The 9,006-nt window shown below is 37.9% G+C and overlaps 2 long non-coding RNA genes across 4 annotated transcripts; one reads left to right on the top strand and one right to left on the bottom strand.

The window, feature by feature from the left end:
• Nucleotides 1–467: 467 nt before the first annotated feature.
• On the top strand, nucleotides 468–4,055 carry LOC147874919 (uncharacterized). Of its 3 annotated transcripts, none has more exons than XR_015532737.1 (4): nucleotides 468–742; nucleotides 856–971; nucleotides 1,523–1,653; nucleotides 3,686–4,055. It is a non-coding gene; the product is annotated as an uncharacterized LOC147874919 (long non-coding RNA). The 3 variants fall into 3 exon arrangements; XR_015532735.1 differs by lacking the exon at nucleotides 3,686–4,055 and adding an exon at nucleotides 2,403–2,492; XR_015532736.1 differs by lacking the exons at nucleotides 468–742; nucleotides 3,686–4,055 and adding an exon at nucleotides 2,403–2,492 and having other exon boundaries at nucleotides 763–971.
• On the bottom strand, nucleotides 2,301–5,451 carry LOC147874918 (uncharacterized). Its single transcript, XR_015532738.1, has 3 exons — nucleotides 5,319–5,451; nucleotides 4,067–4,156; nucleotides 2,301–3,012 (listed from the first exon to the last, which is right to left on the bottom strand). It is a non-coding gene; the product is annotated as an uncharacterized LOC147874918 (long non-coding RNA).
• Between the last annotated feature and the right edge of the window lie 3,555 nt (nucleotides 5,452–9,006).

The following is a 9,006-nucleotide window of genomic DNA, read 5'->3' as shown; positions in this document are numbered from 1 at the left end:
ACTCGAAAGCCGATTGTCAATGGCAGTAAACAAACACAACAATGCCAATAAACAGATAACTAAACTGTTTCTTAGGTAACATAACAATGCAAGCAGGAGTTCGTATTTGTTTACTCGGCATTATTGTTACCTACGAAACGACGTCTATTTACTCGGCATTATTGTTACTTACGAAACGTCGTCTGTTTACTCGGCATTATTGTTACCTTCGAAACGTCGTCAGTTTACTCGGCATTGTTGTTACCTACGAATCGTCGTCTGTTTACTCGGCATTATTGTTATCTACAAAACGTCGTCTGTTTACTCGTCATTATTGTTACCTACGAAACGTCGTCTGTTTAAACGGCATTATTATTACCAACGAAACGTCGTCTGTTTACTCGGCATTGTCACCTAGGAAACATTTCATTAAATTACCCTACCTTACTCTAATTGTTACAAAACGAGATAGTTGTTACTTCCGAACAATGAGGAAGTTTTTGACGTAAATACGTCCATAAGGAAGGGTCATTCGGCAAAAAAGTGGAACGAAAAAGGGAAACGAATTGTTATGTGCAGATTGAAAATGTTTGGAAAAAGCATTGGCAATTTCATAAGGCGTAGTTATAAGAACACCGTCTACTTCTAATTGCAACAAACCAGCATTTTTTCCCCTAAAATTAGATACATATAACAAAAAATGTTTACCCGCGTAAAGAGCGGAGAGGCGGAGGAAAATGGAATGTCATTAACAGCAATTAATGTAGGTCTGATAACGCAGTTTCTCTCTGTGTGAAACATGCAGGTCCACATATGCATTCAGTATACTCAATAAATGACGAAAATATGAAATTTACGAAGTTTATATTATTACAGGAACTGCAATTAAGATGTATCTTATCATCCTTTTTGGCGTAGTCGGCAAATTGGCGTTGGTTTCCGGTCAATGTGATCTTGGTACTCCAAAACTGGAAAATGTTGATTGGAATGAAGTAAGTACTGACACACAATAATTATATAATTTTAACCGTCACTCAAAGATTTTATTGGACATTATAAATAATTTTATCACAAGTATCGACACAAATTGACAATCAACAGGTGATTAATGAACGTAATGCAAAACTAATTTAAGGTTTAGGGACAAAAGAATGCTGTCTTCTTGGTTGCTGCGCCGTGTAGTCTGGTATAAATTTACCGACGTTTCAGAGGTCCTTACGGCCTCCTTCATCAGGGAGATGGCGATGATGGAGGCACCAATGACCTCTGAAACGTCGGTAAACTTCTACCGTCTACACGGCACAGCAACCCAGATGACAGTCATCGATAAGGATTATGTTAAGACTCACCAATATACAACACAACTGTGTTCCCCAGAAGATGACTGTACCCAGTGTCATTAAATTTACTTCAGCCAGCGACATCTGAGCTCACTCCGTTAACTCCCCCCACAAATTCTATCGTCGCACTAATCAAAGTGCAACAAGAAAACTATCGGTTTAGACAGGATTTGTGTGTCTCAGTCTCTCTAATGAACTTACAGTTGACAGGTCACTGGTACTGGCTCTATCAGACATCGAATAAAGCAAAAGACAATTTTGACTGTGTTCGTAGCAACGTCATCAAGATAACCACCAGCAGAATGTTTATTTCTGACCTAGCATATGATAAGAGGTAAGTTTACAACATTAAGTAATTAAATTAAACTAGTTTAGGGATTCTATTCTTTGATTAATTACGTGACATTCACTGTCTCGTGATACAAGTGCTTTGGCACGGAGGCCTCTGAGAGGCCTTTTCACTGATATCGTAAATACAGATACAGATCGTAGATACAGCAGACTACTCCAGACCCCACCATAGCCTCGTTTGCACGAAAGCGCGCTCTTTCAGTCAATTGTCTCGATTACTGGCTTTTATATCATGAGATTATAGAATTTCTTTCTTTCATTCACATTTCGAGAGGACTGGTTTTTGACAGTGGAATAAAAAATGTTTCATCGAGTCCGATCTATCGCAGTCCACCCACAGTTTTCGGTCGATTTCAGTCGATTAAAATCAGGCTCGAATTTAGAAGATTGTTTTACACTCATAAAGCTGTATACTGCAAGAATAAATGTGACCTTGTGGGCACAGAATTTCAAAATGCGATGTGTTCTTAAGTTGGACGCTTCAGCTGTGTGCGCTAAGTTGAAACACATCTCCGAACTTAAGAGTTACTTGTAAATACTTAAAATGTTATGTGAATAGGATTGAGGTGAGCACAGGCCTTAATAACATTTGCTTTGAAAATGTATCATCTTAAAGTAAATAGACACAGATGTGTAGCAGACATTTACTAATTTGTAATTGATTTCACCACTGATAAAACAGGAAGTATGCATGTATGAACAAGTTATTATGAAATATATCGAACTTCTTAGGTTTCAAGGGAAAGTGTTCTGTTTCTGAATGATGACGTCATGTAGAAGCAAATTAAACAGGTCCCAACGACGAGTGGCCTGCTATACAAGTATCAGGAGGAGCCATTTGATAGCCACTTTACCTTGAAGATGGAGACAGTAAGGTTATTCGAAACATCAGTGACACAGTCCACACAACATGGTGCCGTATTTCAGAAATGGGATACTCATTAATAATGCAAATTTAAATGAAACTTTTCATGGTGTAAAATGATATTTGTGTTGATATGCATGGCTTGGCATAATTAGTCAAGCCCCTCTGGCCTCAGTTTATAAGTTGAATTGGACTCAGAAACCTATATTTATACAAAAGATACATATCTGTAAAAATCTGCCTTTTGAACAGTGCTTTCAACAGAAGATGTTACCCCTTACACCCTAAACCAAAGAAGAATGTGCAGCACAAATATTGCCATTGTGTTCGTGCGCTCCCACAGTTACTAGTAGCAATGGTCCGCACTCCATTTCACAAGCTGACTGGCATCTAGGCCGGTTTCGTTGAAGGCTTTAAACGCTTTTTCCAATGTCGCTTCATCAGGACTCCGATTTCGAAACCCGATGGAGGCAATTCCTGCAAAGAGATTACGTTTGATGTAAAAATTCAGCTTAGAAGTTATTGCTGACTAATAAAAGATAGAATCAGAGATAAAGAAATGAAATTGAAGTTAATGTTGGAGGGAGTGACGCCACACGTTCTTCATCTGTTTACTGTCGACAGTCATCTGCGAGTTTCGGTCGCTTTACACCCTCCTCCAGGTTGCCGTTTGACAGGAGCTTGGGAGGGTTTATTAGCCGTTCTGGACTTGGGAGGAATTCTTGGCCATGCCGGGAATTGAAACCCGGTCGTCCAAACCGCAGATAGTCTCTACACCGCCTGAGCTTTTTCGTGTTAAAAATACAAATGAACTCATGAAAATAAATAACTATGAAAACATTGTGTAAATAAGTGAACGAATTAAAACAAATTAATGCATATTAGTTTGTGACCTCTCAAATAACTTGATTCAGGTACATTTTGACTGAGTAAAAGGCGATAAAGTGACTAGTTGACGTAACTATGAACATGATTAATTGTTCCTTATGTTTCTTTTAAAAGCATAGAAGGTGAGGTGGATACGGCATAGAACAAGCTTTGGGTAAGGGAGAAGAGCGTATAAAATTTTTGAAAAGAGACTTTATAGAGTATCCCACTCTCAACGTCAAGGGTTTGGTGGCAGATATATGTTAAAAATTTATATTTTCAGGAAATGATGTCTTCGTAAATAATAAATTGGCCTATTAAAGAGATTGTCTGAGTCGAAAAACACACAAGATGACTGAGGGTAGGCGCCGATACAGGGACGGCGGTGGTGTAACATTATTATCAGCAGGAGGTTAAGTGCCAGAACGTCAAGGAATGTTATGCAGGGACAAATGGGGTAGAAATGTTGAAAAAAATAAATTCTTAGCCTTTTATAGCCTAGTGTATGTGTAGCAAGAGATATACGTTTGGAATCTGAAATTATCTTATCTGTGAATACGAGGATGTTCTTCTAGTCTGTGATGCTGTATGGACTCAGTGTCTCTGTAATTAGTGCTGAAGCATCGAGTGTCTTAATAAAGTAATCATCAAGATTTATACTTACTATTTCCACCCTGTTTTGAGCAATGCGTCACTATGAAGTAACTGTCTCCCTCGATTGCCAACAGAAGGTATCTGCCAGTCCAAAACGATGCTGAAATTAAAAGTAAAAATTTGTTCAAGCGATGGAAAATATTTCTGTATGCTGCAGTAAACAAAGTTAAATCCGAAAAACAATACAGACCAATCGAATCCGACCGTGAACTAGCCTGTTTATTTGCTCTTGGAATATTAAAAAGGGACAAGATATCTTAACCTTGTCCATACCTGAGACCGCATTTAGGTTTCTAGGTGACTTGAGGACGTAAAGTTTGTCTATGTGAGGAAATTCGATTAAATCGGCATTGCCAATTATTTAAAATGTAACTAACTTTTTATTGCAAGCAGGTCCACACATTACTAAGTAATTGCCTTTAACAGAATTATCAACTATGGGCATACTTGGCCTTACCTTAATTTGAGCAATTGTTCATTATGAGCATTAATTTATTGTTCTGTTGGTGTATTTATTTTTAAATAAAAAGTTGTGTATGTTGCTCGATTTATTTTTGTGTTTCGGCCTTGGCGCCAGAACAAATGTTGGAAAGATTCGAGAATCCGCGGCCTAGACGATGGATAAAGCCCAAAATAACAGTTTTACACATTACAGCTTGTTCTAATTTCAGAACGAAATAAATGTTTAGTAACAAAATATAATACACTACGAAGGTAACTTGTAACAAGGGAAGATATATATATTTTAAAGTAGTTTGTGTTGTGTGGGATTTTGTTATAATTTATATACATAGTTTTTGGAGTATGGAAATCAATGTCAAGTATTTATTCTTGTGGTAAATGTCTCAGTTTTCATAATCTTTTTCCCTTGTAGCCATGTTTTTCATTAACATGATTATGGAACTCAAATAGAGGAGTGGATGTATTTAAATCTGTATTGATGTGTATTTATTTTAAACTTCTATTCCGGTTATTTTATATTGCGAGCGAATGACCGTGGAAGTTAGAATTCGATTATAGGGCTTTCTGTTACACGGATAAAAGTGTTTCTCCAAGTTCATAGACTTTCATGTTCCAGTCATCAGTAACCGAATAAGAGATGCTCCTATTACTTATTTATATTTACGATATCAGTGAAAAGGCCTCTGAGAGGCCTCCTTGCCAAAGCACTTGTATCACGAGGCAGTGAATGTCACGTAATTAAGCAAAGAATAGAATCCCTTAAACTAGTTTAATTTAATTACTTAACGTTTTAAACTCACCTCTCATCATATGCGATGGTAAGAACTGACATTCTCTTGATGCTGAACTTGTAGGTTGTATGAACACATATCAAATTGTGTTCTTCATTATTCGATGTGTGATAAAGTCAGTTCCAGTGACCTGTCAATTGTAAGATCATTAGATAGACTGAGACACACAAATCCTGTCTAAACCGATAGTTTTCTTGTTGCACTTTGATTATTGCGACGATGGAATTTGTGGGGGGAGTTAACGGAGTGAGCTCAGATGTCGCTGGCTGAAGTAAATTTAATGACACTGGCTACAGTCATCTTCTGGGGAACACAGCTCTGGTGTATATTGTTGAGTCTTAACATAATTCTTATTGATGGCTGTCTTGTGGGTAGCTGTGCCGTGTAGCGGGTAGAAGTATACCGACGTTTCAGAGGTCGTTGGTTCCTCCATCATCGCAATCGCCCTGATGAAGGAGGCAGCAAGGAGCTATGAAACGTCGGTGAACTTATACCAGACTACACGGCGCAGCAACCCAGAAGACAGCATTCTTCGGACCCTAAACCTTAAATTAGTTTTGCATTTCGTTCATTAATCACCTGTTGATTGTCAATTTGAGCCGATACTTGTTGTGATAAAATTGTTTATAATGTGCAATAAAATATTAGTGTGACGGTTAATATTATATAATTGTTGTGAGTCAGTACTTACTTCATTCCAATCAACATTCTCCAGTTTTGGAGTACCAAGATCGCATTCACCGGAAACCAACGCCAATTTGCCGACTACGCCAAGAAGGATGATAAGATACATCTTAATTAAAGTTCCTGTAATAATATAAACTTTATTAATTTTATATTTTCGTCATTTATTGAGTATACTGAACGCATATGTGGACCTGCATGTTTCACACAGAGAGAAACTGCGTTATCAGACCTACATTATTTGCTGTTGCGCACATTCCATTTTCCTTTGCGTCTCCCCTCTTTATCACGCTCTTTACGCGGGGAAATATACAGGTTGGTTCTAAAAGGACTTCACAACTTATAAAGTGTATAGAAATTTATTCAGAACGCTTAAAGAATCGTTTGAGCTGCCATTGTGTAGTAAAACAAATCACGTTTTACCTCAAGCAGTCATTTTAGTTGTATGTGATTGCGATTGGTGATACGGCAGAGATCCCGCTTGAAATCAATTTGTTGCCAAACACGATCCAGCATATCCGGTGTCACTTCTGCAACTGAGGCGGTCATTCGATCTTTGAGCTCAGTGAGATTGTCAGGTAAGTGTGGAACAAACACACGATCTTTAATGAAACTCCATAAAAAAATCGAGAGGTGTCAAATCTGGAGAACGAGGTGGTCATGCTATCGGCCCTGTTCGACCAACCCAACGACCTGGTAAACAGTTATTGAGGGAATCCCGGACTTCTATTTATTCTGTTAACAACACGAAACCTTTATATACACTGTTTGGGCAAAACGCTGAGATAATGAATGTTAAAGTGCGTGCTACGCAGAGTAAACATTTATGGATATATGTATATAATTTTAGGAAGAAAGATGCTGGTTTGTTGCAATTAGAAGTAGACGGTGTTCTTATAACTACGCCTTATGAAATTGCCAATGCTTTTCCCAAACATTTTCAATCAGCACATACAAATTCTTGCTCTGAGGATTTTCCCTTCATCAGTTCCACCTTGGATGTGTTAACTTTATTTTCTGCAATAATTTCCCACTTTGCGGAAGGAAGCAGCTATTGTCCCAGTTTTCAAAAAAGACAAAACTGGTTCTGTTAGAAACATAATTAAAATTTTTTCCAAAGTATTTGTAATTATTGTATATTACCGTGTTTCTTATTATTTGAAGTCTAAATTAAACGCTTGTAACATGGTTTACTAAATCCAAATCCACCAATTCTAATCTGGTGAGGTTTTTGCATATTGAATAAAAATTTCCTTGGATATTATCCATCGTCTAGTAAATATAAAACGTAAAAAACGCTCTATCAAGTGGGCCCAACTGTGTAGGAACCTGAAGACGGAGATAGAGTCCTACCTCCGAAACGTCATTTTTACGTTTTATGTTTACTAGACGATGGATAATATCCAAGGAAATTTTTATTCAATTGACTCTTCACCATCGTCAAGAAGTTTTAGATTTTTGGATTTTGTTACCCCTTTAGTTTGTTCCCAGTCTCAATCTGATGCCGTTCATTTTTATTTTAGCAGTGCCTTGATGTTGTTCCGCATGCCTTACTTTTGCACAAACTTCGTGACTATGGACTGTCTACTGGTTATGTGAATTGGTTTCGTAGTTACCTAACCAGCAGACTTTCTCAAGTACTTTATTCTGAAGCTTTGTAACTTCCTTTTAAAATATTGTTCGGTGTCCCTGAAGGATCTGTATTAGGGCCTTTCTAGTTCAACGAGTTCATTAATGATTTGTGTAATGTCATTAAATTTTCGTATTACCTGCTTTTTGCGGAACATTTTCGTGCCATAAAGTCTCCTCATGATTGCTCTTTACTTCAAAAAGACATTGACTCCTTCTGTGGCTGGTGCGCATGTTAATGTTAGTAAAACCAAGTTTATTTCATTTACTAGGAAAACCAACACGTTTTGTTTTGAGTACCAGCTTTGTGGATCCCGCATTAATCGTACGGATATTATTAAAGATTTGGGAATCATCCTTGATTCTAAACTTCATTTTCACCACCATGTTGACTGTGTATCTTCTCAAGCCTTGAAGTGATTGGGTCTTATTCGTGCTCTAACTTTAATTTTTCAACATTGGACGGTCTTTATATGTTATATTTTAGTCTAGTAAGATTTAAGCTTGAATATGCCTCAGTTGCATGGAATTCTTTAACTTCTGCTGACACTTGTAAGCTCGAACGCATACAGAGCAAGTTCTTATCCTTGTGTTATAATCTTCTTTTTCTCAAGCCCGTGCTTATTACGCCAATGCCTTAGAAAACATACATTTTCACATTCATGGCACTTGGAGGAGTCACCTCGACGCTGCGAATAATCTTTGCAATGATTTTGACAACTTTAGTAACCATTTGCTTACTCTTAGGCATATCCTGAAGTAGATGGTATTGCTTCATTTATAAATAATCGTGTTATTATTTGCTTTGTTTTAATTATTAACCTGTCTGTTTGCTGGGGACTTTATTATTATTATGTGATTATTGAATTGACTTTATTATTATTATTATTATTATTATTGGTTGAGCTCCCTTGGTGAGCGGACGTGTTTTTGTGAGCTCTTCGTACCTGCTGAATAACTGTGAGTGAGTGTGCTTCGCCCACAGCCTACCGGCACTATGGCTGCTAGCAAAGACTGTTGCTCGGTGTGTGAGAAACCGTTCTACGGTAAACAGAAATTTAATAGATGTAGCGGGGATTGTGAAACAAGGTTTCATCTCTCCTGCCTCAAAATGAGCGACACTGAATATTCGTTTCTCATGGTGGAAGGGAAATCGACGTACAATTGTGCATCGTGTGTTGTGGCTAATCGCGCTTGTAGCGCTAAAAACGCACCTAGAAGAAGCTTGAGATCTGCTTCAACTTTGGAACTTCCAGTGAAGGAAGTTTTTCCTGATGGGGAGCCTATTCTTTCAGACCCCGAGTCACTCGGCCGCCAGATCGAGATGGTGCGGCTCAACGGAGCTAGCACGCATAAGATTATTGAGAATCTCGTCCAAATGGTT

This window comes from Zootermopsis nevadensis, unplaced genomic scaffold, assembly GCF_977971745.1.
Source record: "Zootermopsis nevadensis isolate Lab colony 2312 unplaced genomic scaffold, Znev_1.0 Znev_ptg000003l, whole genome shotgun sequence".
Lineage (NCBI taxonomy): Eukaryota > Metazoa > Arthropoda > Insecta > Blattodea > Termopsidae > Zootermopsis > Zootermopsis nevadensis.
This window is presented reverse-complemented; position numbering and strand designations above follow the sequence as displayed.